This window comes from Perognathus longimembris, chromosome 4 (assembly GCF_023159225.1).
Source record: "Perognathus longimembris pacificus isolate PPM17 chromosome 4, ASM2315922v1, whole genome shotgun sequence".
NCBI classification, from domain to species: domain Eukaryota; kingdom Metazoa; phylum Chordata; class Mammalia; order Rodentia; family Heteromyidae; genus Perognathus; species Perognathus longimembris.
In genome coordinates this window covers 37,592,710-37,615,095 of record NC_063164.1, presented here as the reverse complement: position 1 = coordinate 37,615,095, position 22,386 = coordinate 37,592,710, and the positions used below count along the sequence as shown (strand labels likewise).

General features: G+C 38.4%; 1 protein-coding gene across 4 annotated transcripts in view; it reads left to right on the top strand.

The window, feature by feature from the left end:
- Window positions 1–15,586: 15,586 nt before the first annotated feature.
- The window catches only part of Inpp1 (inositol polyphosphate-1-phosphatase), a 28,074-nt gene continuing 21,274 nt past the window's right edge, over window positions 15,587–22,386 (top strand). Inside the window, exon 1 of one of the 4 annotated variants that reach the window (XM_048345084.1) lies at window positions 15,587–16,010. The gene's annotated coding sequence lies outside the window, so the exon portion shown is untranslated. Of the gene's footprint in view, window positions 16,145–16,877; window positions 17,624–22,386 lie in introns of those variants that run through there. The other 3 variants (XM_048345082.1, XM_048345083.1, XM_048345085.1) reach the window with 3 other exon arrangements.

Here is a 22,386-nt window from a genome sequence, read left to right as displayed (position 1 = left end):
GTAGGTAAATATCCTTAAGGATTCTTTGATATCTGGCTCCCATTATGTCTTTAATAGATTTCCCCAGATCTGCCCAGCTTTCATAATGCTTTATTGCTACTATTCTGTTACCACTTGTAAGCCCTTCCAAATATAAACTCTCACTTCTCTTCCTTAATAATCACACCCTTCAATTCAATCTACATTTCTTCCTAAGATATTGCTTTATATTATTGCTCAGTTGCTGAAAATCACACAATTGTCTCTAGCTATGTTGTTCAATTCTAGACATATAAGGCAATTGAGCTACTGAACTAGATTTCTTAAATTTTGAATTTAAAAGCTAAAGCAATTAAGTTTTTAATGCATGTTAAAATAACAATATTGTAGATATAGTGAGCTAAAGATGTAGTCAAATTCACCACAAAATCTGGACTTGGTGGTGGCACATGCCTATAATCCTACTCTAAAACTGAGCCATGAGGTCTCAAGTTTGGGGCCAATCTAGACTACATAGCAAGACTATCTCCAGAATTTTTTTTTTACTTTTTAAATATCATATTAGAAAATATTTATACATGTGACTGACATTGTATATGTGCTAGATGACAATGGTCTATAAGTTCAGTTCAGCATGACCAACATTTAAGGTTAAAAAAACAAGCAGGAATCCACTTTATATCTTTTTTTTTTTTTTTTTTTTTTGCCAGTCCTGTGGCTTGGACTCAGGGCCTGAGCACTGTCCCTGGCTTCTTTTTGCTCAAGGTTAGCACTCTGCTATTTGAACCACAGCACCACTTCTGGCTGTTTCCTATGTATATGGTGCTGGGGAATCGAACCCAGGGCTTCATGTACAGGAGGCAAGCACTCTTGCCACTAGGCCATATTCCCAGCTCCCATTTTATATCTTATTGATTCTTACTTTCCCTAATCCTGGCATTCATATCTCTCCTGAATGGCCCAAGTCACATATGTTGACTTTCTACCCCAGTTCATAGGTTAGGTGGTTTCTCATGAATCCACAGAATCTTTTCGCCTTTTATCCTCTTGTAAAATTTCTTGATCCTGAATCCATAAGTATAATCTTCCCACAGTGTTTTCTAAAAAAATATATTAATATTTTACTTAAAATGTATGTATTATAATAAATATGTATTATACAATAACATACTAGAGAATATATGTAATATCTACATGTATCATGAAACATGAAAATAAAGATATTAAAACAGCATTCAACTGAAAAAATACATTTTGAAAATACTTGTGTTAGCTGCAGATTGAAATCCTTTTCATATTTTTTCCTAACTCAAGAAGTAACCAGAGAATTGAATTTTACATTTATCATTCTATTCCTTTATATTTTATGTTATCTCATCATGTATACATATGCATCTCAGAGAATGTGGTGCTTAATTTAGTTTTTTGTAAGCAGATCCTCCTTTGGCCTCAGTGTGTGAATGTCTAGGGTTCCATATAATTTACCATGTCTGTGTGTGCATATATATATGTAATATATGTGTAAAATTTAGATTTATAGGCACATTCTAGTTACCACTAATGGGAGAAAACATGAAGCCTAGGATGTGGCCAAATGGAACTCTGTTACACTGTTGGTGGGAATGTTAACTTGTTCAACCATTCTGGAAAGCACAATGGTGGTTCCTCAAAAGCCTAAATATACAGTTTCCCTATGACCCAGCAATCCCACTCGTGAGCATTTATCCAATTGACCACAAACCAGGCCACTCTAAAGCCACTACCACAATCATGTTCATTACAGCATTGTTTACCATAGCCAAGATAGGCATTCAACCCAGAAGCCCTTCAGTAGATGAATGGATCAAGAAAATGTGGTATATATATATATATACAGTGGAATTCTACTTACCCATTGGAAAGAATGATATTGTACCATTCATAAGGAAATGGAGAGACATGGAAAAAATTTTGTTAAGTGAAGTAAGCCAGGCCCGTGGTGTATTTTTTTGTTTTGTTTTGTTTTTGTTGTTGTTGTTGTTGTTTTTACTGTAACTGTACCAAACTCTGTTTGTCTGCATTTGAATTAAATTCTAATAAGTATATCACTTCTTGCCTAATTGCTGGGAGCTAATTTTATCACAGAAACAAACTGTACATTTCTTGAGGGTAGGAACTTTATCTGACATACCTTGAGAGTAGGACCTTTATCTGAATTTTAACTTTGATATACTAAATAACTGATCACAAAGTGTATTTTTTTCTTTTTCAATACTCAAAGCATGATAGGAAAGTGTTCTGCCATTTGAGTTTCCTATCAGCCATAAATGACACTTTATGTACCAACAATACTTAAATTTTAATCAGAGTAAGCCTGGAATCGATAGGGAAAAATACAATTGAAATGTTTTATTGTCAAAATGCAAATGCTCCTTGAATAAAGTACTCACAATATGTCAAAGATTATCCAGAAGCTAACACCAGGGCTGAATGAAAAGAGATTCTACTGAGGCAAACCTCAGTGGAAATCAATGATTCATAATCAATGAAAGGTTCTGGGGAGCCTGTGAAATAGTCTTCATGGTTGAATTGAGGCCCCCCAACATACCCAGCACTGTCCTATTTCCTTTCCCTCAATCTCTTCCTTCAATCAAAAATGCCTACCAATGCCAGAAATGAGGTGATTGCTTTGAATGTCCCAATAGCTCCCTTCTGGAACAAGTTTTAGGGGTTCTATCTTTACCTAACTTTGACCTCCCTGGGTCTGTCTTACCTGGCCAACTGTACCTTGCTTCCTTGCTTGTGGGCTGAGAAGGGAATCACAAGACTCAACTTTCTACCCCTTTCTTTCCTACATCTCAAAAGGTATTAACGGGGCTGGGGATATAGCCTAGTGGCAAGAGTGCCTGCCTCGGATACACGAGGCCCTAGGTTCGATTCCCCAGCACCACATATACAGAAAACAGCCAGAAGCGGCGCTGTGGCTCAAGTGGCAGAGTGCTAGCCTTGAGCGGGAAGAAGCCAGGGACAGTGCTCAGGCCCTGAGTCCAAGGCCCAGGACTGGCCAAAAAAAAAAAAAAAAAAGGTATTAAGATCTTCATCTTTCCATTTCACATTCAGTTTCTTAAAATTTTTCCAAACTGCCTTTTGTGGGGAGAATGGTGTGAATGCTTTTAACAAGCCACAGGAAAAGATTCTGCCTGACGTACAATGATGTCATTGGTCCCAGCCCCAAGGCAGTAAGTGTGGTGATCTTTCCCTACTTCAAAGACAGAACATGTCATTCAACATGATGTCTTCAGAAAACAAGTGGGCTACAAATATGAAGGCCAAGAAGTAGAGCATTCTTTTTTTTTCTTTTTCTTTTTTTTGCCAGTCCTGGAGCTTGGACTTAGGGCCTGAGCACTGTCCCTGGGCTTCTTTTTGCTCAAGGCTAGCACTCTGCCACTTGAGCCACAGTGCCACTTCTGGCCATATTCTATATATGTGGTGCTGAGGAATTGAACCCAGGGCTTCCTGTATACAGGACAAGGACTCTTGCCACTAGGCCATATTCCCAGCCCTAAGAAGTAGAGCATTCTTCAACTATTACAGACAAGAAGTGAGGGAAGATCTGATTCAGCAACTCTGGATGATTATATTTATCTTATCTTGTGGATCCCCAAAAGGTATGAGCACCGCAAGATAAACAGAAAGCCCACAGACTGGGAGAAGATCTTTACCAGAAATTCAACAGACAAAGGACTCATCTCTAAAATATATGCAGAACTAAAAAGATTGTCTTTTTCCAAAACAAAACCGCAAAGAACCAATAGCCCCCTCATCAAGTGGGCTAAAGGCTTACAAAGAGACTTTTCTGATTAGGAAATGAGAATGGCCAAGAGACATATGAAAACATGCTCTACATCACTGGCCATAAAAGAAATGCAAATCAAAACAACATTGAGATTCCATCTCACCCCAATAAGAATGTCATATATCAAGAAAACTAACAATAACAATTGTTGGAGGGGATGTGGCCAAAAGGGAACCCTACTTCATTGTTGGTGGGAATGTAAACTGGTTCAGCCACTCTGGCAAGCAGTATGGAGATTCCTCAGAAGGCTAAATATAGATCTCCCCTATGACCCAGCAACCCCACTTTTGGGTATCTACCCAAAAGACCACAAACAAAATCACAGTAATTCCACCAGCACAACAATGTTCATCGCAGCACAATTTGTCATAGCGAGAATCTGGAACCAGCCCAGATGCCCCTCAGTAGATGAATGGATCAGGAAAATGTGGTACATATACACAATAGAATTTTATGCCTCTATCAGAAAGAATGACACTGCCCCATTTGTAAGGAAATGGAAGGACTTGGAAAAAATTATACTAAGTGAAGTGAGCCAGACCCAAAGAAACATGGACTCTATGGTCTCCCTTATTGGGAATAATTAGTACAGGTTTAGGCAAGTCATAGCAGAGCATCACAAGCATCACATAAGATGATGCTAAGTGAAATGAATTCCATGTTATGGAAACAATTGTTGTATCACAGTTGTAACTACTTTCAACGTCCTATGTGTATCTGTAGCTTCTATTATTGATGATGTTCTTGTATCACCTTCCTGTGGTTGTACCTACACTATCTCTGTAATCTTATCTGAGTATATTGGAAACCGTGTATACTGGTATTGGAAGTAGAAAACTGAAAGGGAATACCAAATTTGAGAGACACAGGGTGAAAAAAGACAAACAACTACAAAAGCAATGCTTGCAAAACTGTTTGGTATAAGTGAACTGAACACCTCCGTGGTGGGGGGGAAGGGAAAGAGGGAAGAGGGAGGGGGGTATGAGGGACAAGGTAACAAACAGTAAAAGAAATGTATCCAATGCCTAACGTATGAAACTGTAACCTCTCTGTACATCAGTTTGATAATAAAAATTTGAAAAAAAAAAAAAAGGTATGAGCACCCTCTTCTATGTCAGAAGATGGGCAGTATGGGACCCTGTGAAGCCTGTAATCCAACAGCATTTCTCTTTAGGAATCTGCCATTTTTTCTTATGTTACCTGAATGAAATGAGTAGAACTTTGTATGACAAAGTTTTGGAAGTACCTAATGCTAAGCAAATGATCCCCTGAATCCTTTCTCTTTTCTCTTTCTCAGAACCCAAAGCAAGTTAAATAAGTCCTTCTGAAGAGATACGTTCAAAAAATAAGCATCAGATGGCCATGTGATCATTAATACATCAAAAAACTTTCTGGAGTGGCAAGTAGTCACTGAATTCAAGGAGCTCCAAGGGGGCTCTGGTGAAGAACACTAAGACACAGCTATATACAACAGAGGCCTATTCCCCTGCATTCACAGGGGACTAGATTCTTGAGGGGGAGTTGCCACTCTGTGATGGTAATGCTTGTACACTGGGAGACCTGTTCCTAGAATCTATGAGGCTCTTTTTTTCCCCTTTGTTAGGACAGCCTGCTATACACCAGAGTTAACCTCAAAGCATGCAAGGTACCATAGTTTCTCAATATTTCAAAGATAAATTATCCTTGTCTTTTATATGCTTATTCTAATCATTTGGGGAAGTCCAAATAAAAGGACTGTACCATATACACTATGATGGAGTTACTGAAATGGTCACCGAGAACAAAATTGGAGGGCTGTCTTCCATCTCCCTGTCTCCTTAACTGCGTGGATTCTCATGCAAACATGTGGGCTGTTTGCTTCTCTCCATGCTTTATCTAACTATAGACAAGCTGAATTGGATTTAAGTGTTCTGCTAGATGTTCGACCCTGGAGGTTACATGGAACTATGGAGACACATCATAAGGCTACCTGTCAAATAGCCTACAGTCTTTATACAATATGCTTCCCCTCCCAGCAAGTTATGAAATAATGCATACAGCATAGCACTATTTGTATTTTTTTTGTTTTTGTTTTTTTGGTTTTTTTTGTTTGTTTGTTTGGTTTTTTTTGCCAGTCCTGGGCCTTGGACTCAGGGTCTGAGCACTGTCCCTGGTTTCTTTGTGCTCAAGGCTAGTACTCTGCCACTTGAGCCACAGCACCACTTCTGGCCATTTTCTATATATGTGGTGCTGGGGAATCGAACCCAGGGCTTCATGTATACGAGGCAAGCACTCTTGCCACTAGGCCATATTCCCAGCCCCCTATTTGTATTTTTTAATGTTTCAAGAAATAAAATCAATATAAGTCAGCTTGCACCGGAGATGCACTATTCACAGTAGCCAAGTTACAAAATTAACAGATGAAGGAATAAATAAAAAGGTAGCACATATACATAATGCAGTATTATTCAACAGTAAAAAAGAAAAAAAGAATGGGCATATGTTATTTGCAAGAAAAAATGGATGCAACTAAAAACCATAATGTTAGGTAAAATAAGGCAGACTCAGAAAGCTAAAAATCATTTTTTGTCATATGAGAAATCTAGACCTAGAAAAAAAATAAAATGAATATTAAAAGATTTGGTGGTATGGAACCATGAGGAGGGAAGTGCACATGATCAAAGTACATTGTATACACATATGAAATGTCATAATAAAACCCATCTTAAAAATTGTTTTTTTTTAAAGCCAGGTGTCAGTGGCTCAAGCCTGTGATCCTAGAAACTCAAAAGGCTGAGATCTGAGAATCATAATCCAGACAGCCCTGGCAGGAAAGTTCATGAAACTTTTATCTACAATAAATTACAATAAAACAATTAAATAAATAAAAGAAAGCCAGAAGTAGAGCTGTGGCTCAAGTGGTAGAGCCACTAGGCTTGAGCAAAACATATGGGCCATGAGTTGAAGCTAGGACTGGCATTAACAAAAAGCAATAGAGAGGGTAAAAATGATCAGATGTTGTATCCATGTGTTACACTCAAGGATATGAAAAAGTTGTGTTCTAGTCTAGCCAAAACAGATCTATTAGATAAAGCCTTAATATGTGGTTTGATTTTTTAACAGATAGCATGCCAAATTATCCAATAATTAAAATGCATGCATAACACATCCACAGCATTAGATATAGCACAATGTTTTTAAGAATTTTCATAATATTTTCAAAGACTATGCATGAAACTTATTGCATAGTAATTGTACAGGTTTATTTATTAACTTGCATGTAGTGCAAGGCCAGTACTTTCATTAGTAAAAGTGTTTGGATGATGTAGATATAATTTAAAGGATTTTAGTTTAAAAGTAAATATTTAAAATTACCACTAAGACATCTGCAAATAAACAACGGGAATTTGCCTATAAACTCTGACAGTTTGGTAAGTCTTGCAATGGACTAGGTAAACAAGGTCCTCTGTAATAATTATCACATTAAAGACTACTAGATTTCCCTAGACGTATTTCTACATAGTATATATGGCAATAGTACTATGTGAACATAAAATATTTTTAGATTATGTGTATGTTTCCCTCTGATGAACATTAGATTCCTGAATATTTGATGTTTGCTTGTTTTTGTTTTAATGGTACCAGTATTTGAACTTAAGACTTTTCTTGGTAGTTATGCTATCATTTGAGCCACACATCATTCTTCTTTTTGGTAACTGTTGAGATAAGGTTCTCACTTTTTGGCCAGGGGAAGCATAGACCACAATCTTTCTATTTGCACTTCCTGCACTAGCTGGGATGACACATAGAAGCCACTACATCCAGCTTATCCTGTCAAGATGGAGTCTCTTGAATTTTGGGCCCAGGCTGGCCTAGAAGTTTGATCCTCTCAATCTGTCTCCTGAGAACTCAGATGACAGATGACCACTCTCATCCAGCTATTGGTTAAGATGGAGTATCATGAACTTTTTGCCGAAGCTAGCCTCAAACAACAATGATCTTGATCTCCACCTAGTATAATGGATGTAAACCACTGGTACCCAGAACAGAGTCTCTTTTCAATTGTTCTACTCTTTGGTACTTGGGAGCTTTCTGCTATTCACAATGGTATCCTTTCTTTCCCCTGTGGAAGATAAACAAAGAGGTAAAGTAAGAGCAAACAGTAAATATTGATCTGTTGTGTTCTGATATTCAGCTACTGTACTCAAAAGCCTCCATTGAAATTCCTGTCTCCAAATCCTAAATTAACAAAATTTAAAATGACATTGGCAATACTGGTGGTAAAATGATTTGAACTATGTATAACTTCTGCCTACATTGAGTAGCAAGAGAGTTGTTTAGAGCAGAGACAGTGAAAGGCAAGACAGTGAGGTATGACATGTGGTTTTCAGCTTCAAAGTAGAGGAGATAAGGAATAATCAGTAGCTGATACAAAATTTCTGGATGGTGGTAACATCAAAGTGTGTATTTTTTCAAGTTTAACTTTTGATATCAATAGTGATGACAAATAGGAGGCAGCTGTCCATGCAAGGATCTCCTTCTAGACTCAGTGATATGTTGAGGTCAAAAACATTCATATTCTTTCAGAAGATGAGATTAAGTGGATAAAATATAGGAGACAGAGGGAGCAGGAGAGAAGGGGGAACTGAGAATTAGCTTTCTCTTCATTTTGGGGGTCATGCAATAATGTGAAACTTTCATTTATCTCATGGGTCTTCATAGAAACATCTAGTGATTGCATCTGTTACTGTTTCTAAGACAGAATTTAATTTTGTATAACAAGTAATGCAATTAACTTTTCTTCACAATCTTGTGGAAAGAGTAGAGAAAGGAAAAGAGGAAGTATGGGAAGAGGGGAAATGCTTCTGAATAAAGGAAATTTAGTTCAAACATAACTGCAGTCAAGTATATGTTCTTGCTGGATTCTCAATATTTTCTTTCCATGTATAGTACTTCCTTTGTGGAAACTCTAGATTGACACTCTAAGCTGACATTTCAGTATGTTTGACCAAAAAATAAAGAACTTGGGGAAAGCATTTAGGATCAAATATTGAAAATATGTGAAGGCCTTTTGAAAACTTAAAAGTATTTTTAAATAATGAGTGAGTAGAGGTAATAATATAATCCCCAAATATATCTATTACATCTCCAACTATTATCTATCTAAATAATGAATGAAGCACAAGGAAATTATTTCACAAAATTTAAAAACATGCATAATAATCAGCATGTTAGAGATCTACATTTTCCGCTTGTCTTCCTAGTCTCTCATTGGCTTACTAGGGAGATCTTTGTGGTAAATTTCTTTTTTTTCTTTTTAGCAGAAAGATTTTTCTAACATGAGATATAAAAGATATATGAGGCATATAATTTAAGAAAAAATGATTCCGTATATTAGTTGTTTTTAAAGGCTTCATAATCTGTTTTAGTGCCAAAAAAATGAAGTGATTTTTTTAGTGGACTAGTCATAGAAAATCAATGTCATATTGACACTTTCCACAAAACTTCAAACAATAGACTGCCAAATTGCACTCAGTTCTAAAAATGAAGCTAGGCAAACTTAACTCCAAGGCAAAATGCATAGAGGAATTCTCAATCAAGATGTGAACATTCAAAATGACAAAATGTGTAATAAATCATTTCATAAACTATAATGGGTCTGACAATAAGCTGACTTAAGAGTCATCTTTAGAAAGCTAAAGTAAACAAGAAAATGTTCAGGAAAGCTTAAGAATTAAAGAAAGGGAGCCATGGAGAACACTCTGCTCATAGGATAACCTTTGTCCTGAACAGCAGTTAATGCTACACCCACTCGGCAGATCTGGGTGAGGCCCTGTGCTAAGTCAGGTCAGTTGAAAGTGCAGGGAAGGCCATCCAATGCCTCTTCACTGAAGTTTTTCCACTCAAGTTCTAGACTTTAATTTCCTGGAAATGGGGGGAACTCAAATCCTAATTACCTGTATACTTCAAAGCTTTGATATTTACTTCTGGGACTTCAGAAAGCAGAACTTCTGTGGAAAGGTAAATAGAAAAAAATTAGTAACATTTTAGAAGATTTAACATGTGTGTGCATGCATGCGTGCATGCATGCAAAATGACCATAAGATACGTTATATGTTACATGGGAAAGAACCATAAGGCATTTATTATGAATTGTTTTACAAATTTCTTTTGCTTTCACTATTTCATGCTTATGGTTGTGGTATCTCAGCTAAACACACCACAAATAATTTCCATGTCCTCTAGCTTAGATACATTAGTACACTGAAAGAGTTTAAAAAACGATCACAAGTGTGATTTTTTAAACATTTTTATTAAACATTCAAACATTTTAAATATTTTTTAAACAAATCCTCATTATGATTTGAATTCATGGGATTCAATCTTTTCTAAGTTGGCTAGCTAAGTTTGATTTATATTAGTTAGTGATTTAATGGGAAAACAATAATAAGATTGTGCCATGTGGTACAAGAATTTCTTACAACTAAGTCATATATGGTCATTGATATAACTCACATTTTATTAACTATTCACCACCCTATGAGTTATGTTTATGTATGCCTAACCTGAGAGACAGAGGTGAAAAACCTCATTATAATCCAGTGAACTATAGGCAAAACCAGTATCACATTTCCAGTAGCTGATTTCAGGTGTGAGGCACAGCAGTGGCAAACACATGGTATTGATCTTTGTGACAGTAATTTGAATGCCAATGCCAGTTGATATGACTGATACAACTGTGTACCTAAAGGACTGCCACTGAAGCTGTTGACAAAGCAATATTAAATGCCATGGTGAAATGCTTCTATAAGATGATTAAAGAACAGGGTATAAAACAATGTTCAGTAGCATTTTTTAAAACTACATATACATAGAGAAAGAAGATTGAAATTTTATAGATGTCAATGGTTACAGATTATACAGTAGGTGGTGTTTGATCATCAGATCTCAGCCTCCTATAAATAGGTAGGATTACAAGCATGCACCACTAGCACCTGGCACAATACTATACTTTTCAAAAAAATTAATAGTAAGATTACAGGAGGAGAGCTGAAAGTAGCACTACATTGTTTACCATTTGTTCCTACCAGCACAATGCCCAGACAGAAAGCAAGGACATAATGTGTATTGAATAAAAAAAAATGATCCAATATGAAAAGGCAACTAAAGAAAGAGGAGAGGTGACAGATAGGAAAAAAGCCCTCTAACAATAAAACATTGTGGAAACTATGAGAAACTAGGTGCAACTATTTTGTGTGTGTCATCTATATATTGACAGAATCAGTAATGAGATAGGCAGCATTATTCATGGTAAGGAGTGTGTTGAAAGGTAATTGGTAAAATTATATTATTGACCATGAAATTCTAGGCCTTGAACCTGATGACATATAACAATCAATACTTTGTGTATCTTGGACTCTGGGACTCCAAATTTATATGTCAAAGTCAGCTTCAAAGACGGAGAGAAGGTTCCCAAGTCCTAGCTCAGCTACAGCAACGCAATCTTGACCTAGCCTATAAGAACTGTGAGCCAGGCACTGGTGGCTCATATCCGTGATTCTTGCTACTCAGGAGGTTGAGATCTGAGCAGCATGGTTCAAAGTCAAGCCTGGTTAGGAATGTCCATGAGATACTTACCTCCAATTAATCACCAGAATACCAAAAGTGGAACTGTTGCTCAAAATGGAAGGGTGCAAGCCATGAGTTAAAGAGCTCAGGGACAGTGCCCTGAGTTCAAGCTCCATGACTAACAAAAACAAAAACTAAAAATATTGACATTTGAGCACCACAATCCTGTACTGTGTAATTTCTTTGGTGAAATGCAAAAGTGTTCATTTACAAGAACTACTGGAAGCACTAAGAATGACAGTGATGAGTATGCCATTCTTGAACAGTGGCCTCAGAACAGTAAATCATTCTGTAATTGCCTCATAAATGATCAAATGCTTGGATGTAAAAATCTGACAATTTCCAGAGCCTGCTTCAATAAAGAATAAAAGATTTGTGTTCTATGATGACAGTGTTCCTTAATATTTATCAGTCTGTCATAACAGGGACCAACCTCTACTCAGATGTTTGAACTGAAGAGATTTTATTGAAGACACTGTTTACAGAAGTTGGGACTAGGTTTGGGACTGGGGTTGAATGAAAAAGAAATGAACTCAGGCACTTGCAGCAGTAGGGGCAGACTTGAGTAAATTAAGATAGGAAATCATGTTGGCAGAACCCAATGGAACCTGGGTCAATGGAGGCAGGGCTGCCTCTAGGAGAGTTGGAAGTTCAAAGCTACGGTCAGAAGTCCACCAGAAGCAAGAAAAAAGACAGAAAGAAATGTCTGCCTTACTCTTCCATTCTTTGGTCTTCTGAAGTATTGTCACACACTGGCTGACTCTAGCTGGCAAAAGAGTTAGGGAAAATAGTAAATGAAAGGTCTATGTTTCAAGGCATAGTCTAGCAGAGGAGGAGAGAATGACTGGAGAACAATGTGTGTGTGTGTGTGTGTGTGTGTGTGTGTGTGTGTGTGTGTGTGTGTTCTGAAAAGAGAGCCTTATATTTGTAGGCAGGTGTTTTTTGGTGTGTTTTTTTTTTTAATCACTTGAGCCATGCCCTCAACCTTTCTTTTTTCCAGGTAGAAATAGGCATTCACTATTTTGTAGTGTATACACACACATTACAAAAACAACAACAAACAAAACCCCACAAATAGCATGAATACAATGTCATCCTCCCTACCATCCCAGGTCATTTTACTATGTTCCTGATTTTGCATCGCATTCTTGTAAAACATACTTTCTAGGTAATTATGGATACTGTTTCATGTAATAGATATTCTGCAACATTAAAAAATTAAGACCTTGTAAACAATTTTGCCTCTGTATCAGGTTTTGAGTACTACCTAATCTCTATTTTTAGCTATTTAGTTTGGTTCCTCTTTTGGCCATCACCAAAGTGTTACACTTTCTTGTCATCTATTCTGCACATACTACTACCTTCTGCCAGTTTCAGCTCACTGAATCTATAGCCCCCAAACAACTAATTTTTAGTTGGGGGTAGTTTTTTAAAGCCTGTGTGTGGAAAAAAAAAAGTAATAGAGACAACTACCTGACCATTGTAGAAAATGTCTGACAATCCCTATTATTTTTTTTTTTCCTCTTGTGTTAATTCTGTGTAATTCAGCCTTGAGCCTATGCTGGCCTTGGAGTTACATCCTTTCTGCCTCCTCAGTGCTAGGATTACTGGTATGTACCACCATGTCTGGCTTGTTAAGGAGCATTTCTATTAAATTCCCAGAGATGTTGGTCTTCATTGGTGAAACGGCATGAACATTTTTAAAGCTTTTACTGCCTCCTTCCAAACAGCCTCCAGAATCTTTGGGTTGATGTATGTCCTTCACAGTAAGGTGTACACTTGGTCGGTTGCCACAGTCTGTCCCAAAAGTTGTTAGCCTGTGACTAGCTCTGAGACTTACTTTATTCTCAGTCAATATGATAGAATATCGTTTGAAGTTTTCATTTCTATTAGAAATGTTTGGCCATTTATGGTTTTCTTTCATGACTTAACTATTGCCCACTGGAGGGAACAAGATTTTATTTTGTTTATAAGACCTCTTTTAAATAAGAATCATACTCTCTTACTTTCCCAATACATTGCAGAGTTTTAATTTTTTTCTTATCTGTTAATTTTATTCTATGAAAATTTTAGGTGGAAGAAGTTGAAAATATAATAAAGTATTACTTTTCCTTTGCAATTTTAATTTTGGCTTTTGTTCAATGCCTACTTTGAGATTAATGCAATTCACTGGTATATTTTCCTTGTCCTTTTATGACTTTGAAACTTTAAAAAAAGTCTTCCAGTCCTACTCATTTACTGTCTGAGACAGCTTTTAAGGATGAACAGATGCTTGTACGTGTCACGCAATCAAATTGCTCTATTTCAAACTTACTCTCCACACACAATACACATTTGTGTAAATTAACCTCTTGAAGTTTGTTTCCTTGTTTATAAAATGGAGGTAACTACTTAGTGCCCACTATAGGATTGGTATAAGATCCAGCAGCCATCAAACACATAAAGCCCTTAGTACTTTGTCATTAGCTTTAATTATAGCAGTTAAGGGACCTGCTGCCTGCCAAAAGCAATAACTACCGTGTGTGACCATGCAAAGTTATGAAGTCAGTTTGATATTCCAGAAACAAGATGGTATGTAGTTACAAGGAGTAGCAAGTGTGTATTCGGGTGGAATACCAAGTATGAGTGGCATGGCTGATGGATGGAAGAAGGCAATGAACCTTGAATACACGCTCTCATCTTACCAGAGACCAAAACCAATGCAGGCTTTTAAGCAAGCACTAAACCCATGGAGACACATACTGCAGGATAATCTCCATGGTAGAAAAGAGCAATAGATTCATATCTCCTACTTTACTCTCCCCTCCCCCAATTTCTGCTCCCCAGAAGCAGGTCCGTTCCCTTTCTGCTTCTTCTACTATTTATCTCGTTATTTCTAAGGATAGTGTTTAAATTATTTCTTGATTTGGCCATCACTGATATAATGATGAGGCTAATAAAACGTAGCAACAGAGATGGATGGAAGAAACTCTAAGGGACTGGATATAGAAAGTGAGAATCTGAGAGAGGGTGAGTCAACTAACCTGCCAGTGAGTGGAAGCAGAAAGGGTGTGGGGCCCAAGAGCAGTTGTGATAAAGTGATAAAGTAGATAAGGGTCATAAAAACGGGTTCTTAGAGATGTAAATTCTTTTTTTTTTGGCCAGTCTTGGGGCTTGAAACCAGGTCCTGAGCACCGTCCCTGTGCTCCATTTTGCTCAAGGCTAGCACCCTGGCTCTTGAGCTGCAGCACTTCTGGCTTTTTGTGTTTATGTGGTGCAGGGGAATCAAATCCAGGGCTTTATGCATGCAAAGCGAGCACTCTACCCCTACGCCATATTCCCAACCTGAGATGTAAATTCTTAAGTGATGCTTTCTGCCAGAAGCCTCTACTGCATTAGCTTTCAGTCTCTTTGCTCTAAGGACCAAATGTTGATCATACAATGGGGTGGTTTGAGAAAATACAGTAAGAATATCTGCTAGCTGGAACTTTACACACAGTCTTCCAATTCCTGCCACCCAATGTGTGAGTTCCATGTACAGTGAGTCCCTTGGTCTTTTCCCCAATCCCAAGTGGAAGGGAATAATCTTCTGCAAGTACAATCTCTTCTGCTTTTCCCCATTCTGGGCGTTGTGGTTTGTCCTTTCCCACTGATGCTGGGAGGTGAAAGGATCATGTAGCACAGCTCTGGAGGTCCCGAGGCACTCACAAACATCACTCTGCTTGGGGTAGCCTATGCCAGGCCCCCTTCTACTCAAATGGCTTCATGTTTCCCTCAGAAGTATAAATTCCTACCCGAAGTCCCTCAGAACCACCTAGTGCTAGTCCCACCTGCCACCCCAAATCATCCTTAAGAGACGCTGAGGTGGATCAGTTCCCTGTCCGTGACACATTTCCTGTCTAGGTGGTCCTAGGCCCACACCTTGCAAAGGCAGACAGCGGGAGAAATGGCTATGGTTTGGTGAACATTCAGCATCCTTCACATGGCCACTGAGACACGGTGACCCGAATGCCTCTGGCCAGGAAGTCCATCTTTCACAGCTGCCACCCCATCTGCCAAATTCATCATTCCCCCACAGCACTGGTGAATGAAGGAGCAAGATTTTAAAAGTGAATTTTGTGGGCGGCTCACCAAGAAACCAGAGAAACAATGAGGAGTCCTTTCCTTCCTGGCCCTCCCGTCTGACTCATCACGCTCCACTTGTGACGCGGTGGACGCCCGGCTGTGGCAGGCGTGGGGTGCCCTCGCCTGCCCTAGAAGCCTGGAGGCGTCACCCCGCCTTTCCACGCCACAGCCACCGTCCTAGGGGAAACTAGGGGGCGGGGACCTGGCCGATGCTGAGCTCCAAGATTCAAGGCCAGGCCTTCGCCCAGGCTCTGCCTTCCTCTCCGGTGACCTCCGCCGTCCTCCCGGCCCATCGTTCCAGCGCTGAGCCTGCAGCCAGACGCCCGGCACCCATGTTCTAGTCCTTGGCGCCCCTCCACGCCTCCCCCACCCCGCTGCGCGTGTTCCTCCTCCCTCCCCTCCCCCTCGCTCTCCTCCCCCGCCTCTTCCGTTTCTCGAGGGAAAGACTGTGAGCCCTCTGCTCGGCTCTGCATCCCCGGCTTAGGTAATACGTTTCCTCCCTACGCCACCGACACCCCCGGGTCCCCGCCGCTCCGGCTCCCCCATCTGCCTCCTCGGATCTGGGTCCCCGGCGCTGGCCGGGCGGCGCGCGCGCTCCACCGTGTCTCTGCAGGGCAGGTGAGTCGAGCGGGCCGGGCGGACTCCTGGCCTGGTGCGCCCCGGCCTGCGAGGTGCGGGGGTGCCCTGGCCTGGCCCTGCCCACCACCCGGGCATCGCCGCCACCGCGACTATCCGGGTGGAGGAGCTCGTGGGTCCCCGCAGTCCCCTGGGCTCTGCAGAATCCATCGGAGAGAAATCCGCTTGGGGAGAGAGGAGTCGCGAGCAAACTTTAATCTGTATTCGTTTGTGAAGTCCTCCCCCTAGGTCTAGGCAGGAGAAGCTGGTCTGACAGTTGTCAGAGCCGGGGTTCAGAGAGTAGAGAGCGCAGAGGGCCAGTGCCCCCGGTCCCAACGCAGGCTTTTCAGAGATGCTTCCGAGTGTAGACACTGCCTGTGGACGCCAGTGACCTACTTGATGCCTGTGAAGTAAACACACCAGCCCGGCAGTTAGGAACCTGACTCTTGCTTTTCATTCTCTCGGCCCGTTGGGATGTGGTTTTGTGAGGCGTGGACAGTGGGTGCCCACTGTGGCTAGGTGAAAAGATGCTCAGACGGGGTTTGGCGGAATCACCGAGGGTGGTAGACACAAATTGTAAAGGTGAATGCCTAGATTACTTCACACACACACACACACACACACACACACACACACACACACACACACACGGCCACTCTAAACACAGCACAGTGTGGAGGCTTCCAGTCTTAAAACTAGTCTTAAGGTGTGGAATAAGCAGAAATTTGCCCACTGGATTTCATGGCCAGGTCGACCAGACTCCTTGAGTGTATCCCGTGTGTTTGAGCCATTCCCTTTCATTCCTTGTTTGAAACCGAAATTGGGAAAGTTCAGCTGTGCTCAGCCTAGTGAAGTCTAATGATGGAATCAGTCCACTCTACTATAAACGGTAAATCAGCTAGGTGATCCCATTCTGAACCTTCCAATTAGGGAATATAAGCTGAAAAATAAAAATAATGAGAATAGCTTGCTTGCTTTCCCCGTGCATTCTTACTTAGAATCTTCTCTATTTTTAATTTTTGAGGAATTTTATATTATTTTGAAGTTAATTATTATTCTTGAAGAGAATTTTTGCATAGATAAGCTACCTCCTCTTTTCCTTTTGGAACTAGAGCATAACTTGCTTGGAAACTGCAGCTTAAACTCATGCCCTGTAGTCTAGTGACATACCTAATTATGGGTTTAAATTATAGCCATACTTGTGACTAAAAATAAAAGATAATTCCTTATTTCATATAAAAGACCTGTAAAACACAAGTTTTAAAACTTAGTATATAGATTATTCCCTTTTCTATTTCTAATGTGAAAATGTCTTATTCTATTTTCTGGTACACAGAAATTGCTTTAAGGATAGCAATCAACTGAAAACAAATGTCTGTGAGAATGGTGTGTATGAGATGTTTATCCAGAGGTATGTCCTTGTGAAAATACCATGAGGACAGGTGTGGTATCAAGCCTGTATCAGCTACTTGGAAAACATAGGTAGGAGGATCATGGTGGCAGGCCAGTCAGGGAAGAAAGCATGAGACTATATGTGGAAAAAATTAAGGCAAAAGGCTGGAGGTATGACTTAAGTAGTGAAATGCTTGCCAAGCTAGTTAAAGGCTACAGGGTTCTGTTTTTTTGGCTTTTTTAAAAAAGAGGACTCCCTAATGAAACTAGTAGAACTCTCCATGTTGAAGTTTTTGTTTGGCTTCAAAATTTAGAAATAAAAGCTATGCTACTCATCTCCCATAATTTGTGTAGACTAGTGTTCTCCAAATTTATCTGACTTTTCAAAAATGAGAGGTGGAGATAATGGTAGTTTTGAAAGAGTCCTGTTACAGTTTAGTACTTCCTGAATCTGAATTTCTAAGGAAAAAAGAGATGAAGTAGGCAAAAATGATAAAAAAAAATTCAAAAGACAAAAGTTTGAAAACACAGATGGGAAATGACTGATGTTAGAACAAATGCCTAACATAACCTATTAGGATTCCTCTGCACAAAATGTTCTTAAATGAAAGCTATGGTTTTATTTAATATGATGATGTTCTCATCTAAGAAATTTGAAATGTTTATAGCCCTTTGAGGTGAAGTTTCTTATGTTTGAACTTTGTAAACATGTATTTGCAATTTCGTTTCTTTTATGTGGTTCACAATGTTAATTCAAATTCTTCATATTATAAACCATTTTATTAATGAATCTTTAATGCACTTTTTGTGACTAGTAATCCACGGGAAAATAAAACACTGTACATGTTTCTTTTGTTATTATATTATAATTTTGTTACCTCTTCTGTATTCTGATTAAATTATAGGCAATTATGTCAATATAAGTAACTTATTTGTAGCTTTTATTGAAATGATTACTCACACATCCAAAGTTGAAAAGCAGGGGCTGGGAATATGGCCTAGTTTCAAGAGTGCTTGCCTTGTATACATGAAGCCCTGGTTCAATTCCTCAGCAGCACATATATAGAAAAGGCCAGAAGTGGCGCTGTGGCTCAAGTGGCAGAGTGCTAGCCTTGAGCAAAAAGAAGCCAGGGACAGTGCTCAGGCCCTGAGTCCAAACCCCAGGACTGGCAAAAAAAAACAAAACAAAACAAAAATGAAAAGCAGTAACTTTACTTGCCCATTAAAAAAATGGTGAGTGTGTATAACAACATAGAGTGTTAAACATCTAATTAAATCAAGATTAATTGCTCTAAAGGAAAGTATCAGAACTTATTTTTTTTTCTCTCCTTATCATCAGTCATCTTCCTTTTTCTGAGAGGGATTTGATTTCTTTTTAAAATTTGAATTGACTAAATATTTTAAATCTCCTAAATCACCCAAGTTTAAATTGCTTTAAATATTTGCTAACTTTACTAGTAAATTTTTAAACCTGAGCTTTTTGGGGCATAATAATGCTAATGTAAATAAGAGTTAATGCAAATGGAGTTAAAATTAACATCAAAGGAAGTAATTCAAATAACTAAAAGAAATTGTTCTCTTAATATTGCTGAAAGAAATCTAACTTAACTCAAATGATACCCCTATGTTTTCATTATTATCAGCTTTTTAAATGGAGATTTGTTATTCTAAGTTCCAGAGCCTGTTCTAGTTAATTCTTTTAGAATTTATAACAATCGCATATGATCCCAGTTGTTCTGGTAATAACTAAAGGTCTTTTAAAAAAACAAACCTTTTTATAAGCCTTAGGAACAGAAAGGAATGGGGAAATCAAAATAAAGATAAGATCAAGAAGATAAATGCTAACCACTGTACACATTTATCTGTGATTCTAGGATCAGCAATAATGCAAAAGTATCTAGTATTTTTACTTAAGAGCATTTATAACTTTTTAGTACTTTGAACTTTTCAAATAAACAGTACTATATTCTTTTATTAGTTTATGTTCCTTTAAAAGAATGGTCCACTTGAAATGTGTGTGTTCCATCCAGCAGTTTATAAACATCCCTTATACTAAACATTTTTTTCTACAAAGTAGAAGAGTAAATAGAATCTTAACAGATATACTATTGGTCCCAGACATGGTATATAAAATAATCTATGAGCTCTACTTTCTAATTATAACATTCAAGGAATGTATGTTAGATCAAATAACTCATTTATTATTTTTATTATTTTTATTATTAATTTTTTTTTTTTTTTTGGCCAGTCCTGGGGCTTGGACTCGGGGCCTCTGGCTTCTTTTTGCTCAAGGCTAGCACTCTGCCACTTGAGCCACAGCGCCACTTCAGGCCATTTTCTGTATATGTGGTGCTGGGGAATCGAACCCAGGGCCTCATGTATATGAGGCAGGCACTCTTGCCACTAGGCCATATCCCCAGCCCCAAATAACTCATTTATGATTGAAGAAGTCATTATCATCTTGAAAGCTTTGTAAAAGCTTATAATGCTGGTTTTCTGATAGTTTCAATCCCAAAATTTGCATAATGAGTAATCCTTTACAGATTAATTTTGCTGCAAGAAAATCCTTTTAAACATGTTTATCTTGAATGGAATGAAAATTTGTGGATTTCTAGAACTCCCACTGTGTGTCATGAGGGAGATGGAATGTGATTCTTGTTCTCAAAGCATTTTACAGCCTTAGACTGAAGACCAGTAGATGCCCCAAGAAGTGGCTTGATTGGGGAACTTTAGGCTCTTCTAATAAAGTGCACTAACCCCTTTGCTTACACCTAGACTACTGTATAGAAATGTATAGTCTATTAAAAATTAGTGTAACTGCTAAGCAAAATCAGAGTCAAGACAAATAGCCTAGAGACTTGCTTTGAAAATAATTTTTGTGACTCTATCCCAGCTTCTCTTTTCCAATCAACAGATACTTATTATGCTCTCATTAGACAGTGTGAAATGCTTTTGAAATGTACATTTCCTTGAACCTCTAGTTTTTCTGTGTAAAACAAATATAACATGAAACTTACCATCTAACCATTTTATCTCTTTCCTTCTTCCTTCCTTCCTTCTTTCCTTCCTTCCTTCCTTCCTTTCTTCCTTTCTTCCTTTCTTTCATTTGTTCCTTCCTTCCTGCATCAGACATGGGGCTTTAACTCAGGGACTGGATGCTGGCCCTGAACTTTTACACTCAATTCTAGCACTCTACCACTTTGAGCCACAGCTCCACAACTAGTTTTTTTTTGTTTTTGTTTTTTTGTTTGTTTGGTGGTTAATTGGACATAAGAGTCTTCATGGACTTTCCTGGCCAGGCTTACTTTGAACCTTGATCCTTGGATCTCAGCCTCCTGGGTCGCTAGGATTATAAGTGTGAGCCACCAATGCCCAGCCATTTAATCATTTTCTAGTTTAAAATTGATGTTCCACATAGTTGTATGGTTATAACAACTTTCCATCTTTAGGACTTTATCATCTCCAAATAAAACTATCATTATTAAATAGTAACTCTCCAGCACCCTCTCCTGCTAGCCTGACAACTACCATTCTACTCTGTCTTTATGCATGCTGCTATTCTGAGCGGCTCACATATGAGGAATCATAGAGTAGGTGCCATTTTCTGGTTGGCTTATATTAGTTTAGCATTATCTCTTCAAGAGTCCTCCCTGTTGTAGGACAATTCAAATTTCCATTTCATTTTTTAAAAGTTGAATATTACTCAACCTCTTTTATATTAAATGTCCATACAAAAAAGTAAACCAGGAAGTTTTGCTCTAGAGGAGAGCATACAAGACATTTCATCCAACCTCATCTTTTCTTTTCCTCTTTTATGTTTACAAAAATGAGGATAACAAGTCCTTCAGAGCCTAAATCATGTAGCTAAGGTTATGTGCCTAGTGGGTGAAGTGATCCTGTGGTTAGCTATTCTGTGGACTAGTGAGGGCTTTTTCTATCACACACCTGAACATCTACATGAACAATAAAAAGAAAGTGGTATGTGAGTTGGTGTCTCTAGTAAATATTGGGAACGTTCAGAAGAAAAGGTAAATCAATTTAGGAATTTTCCTAATAACTAAGAAACATTACTCAAATACTCACCTCAAAATAGACTTTGGAATTCTAGTTAAAAATGGTCAAATAAACAATAAATAATATTCTATGGGGAGAGGTTCTTTCTATACAGCCGATATCCTACTTTTTCTGCCTCAAGTTATGTACTACATTTGTATTTTTCCAAATTTATACTTTTGAAAATATTTTCATAGAAGTTACTTCTATTTTTATATAATATGCAATTTCAAACTTTATTTGGCACTACAGTTCTAAACATATTTCTCAGAATACAAATGTAGGGTCAGAACACAGCTGGTAGGAAAATATAAATGAACCATTTCTATATGGAAAGTGTTCCTAACTATGGAAAAGAATTTGAAATGGGCTCATTATCAGTTTAAAAGTATTTCTAAATGAATGGTATATTGTTAATAATTTTCTATTGAGTTCTGGGACAACCTTCAAGTGCCTGCTTTTTGTAAGTATTATACTGTGGTAGAATTGTTATGATGTAGGTCACCTTATGGAATTTCTTTTCCCACAAGCATTTCATTTTTGTTACAATAGGCACTAGAAGTTGACCCAGCTGATGAGGGAGATGGTCATTCTAGTTGGCAGAAATCAACAGGAATCCTTGGTCTGGCCAGGAATAACCACGAAGGAACAGACAGAATTAAGATACTCTTCTCTCTAGTATTTCCTTATATGACTGGAATAGAATCAACTGAAGCACCTTTTTGTCCAGCTCAGATCTAGTAAATCAAGTTTTCCCAGGAGCAAATTAAAATTAAATCTGTATTTTTAACATGTCCCAA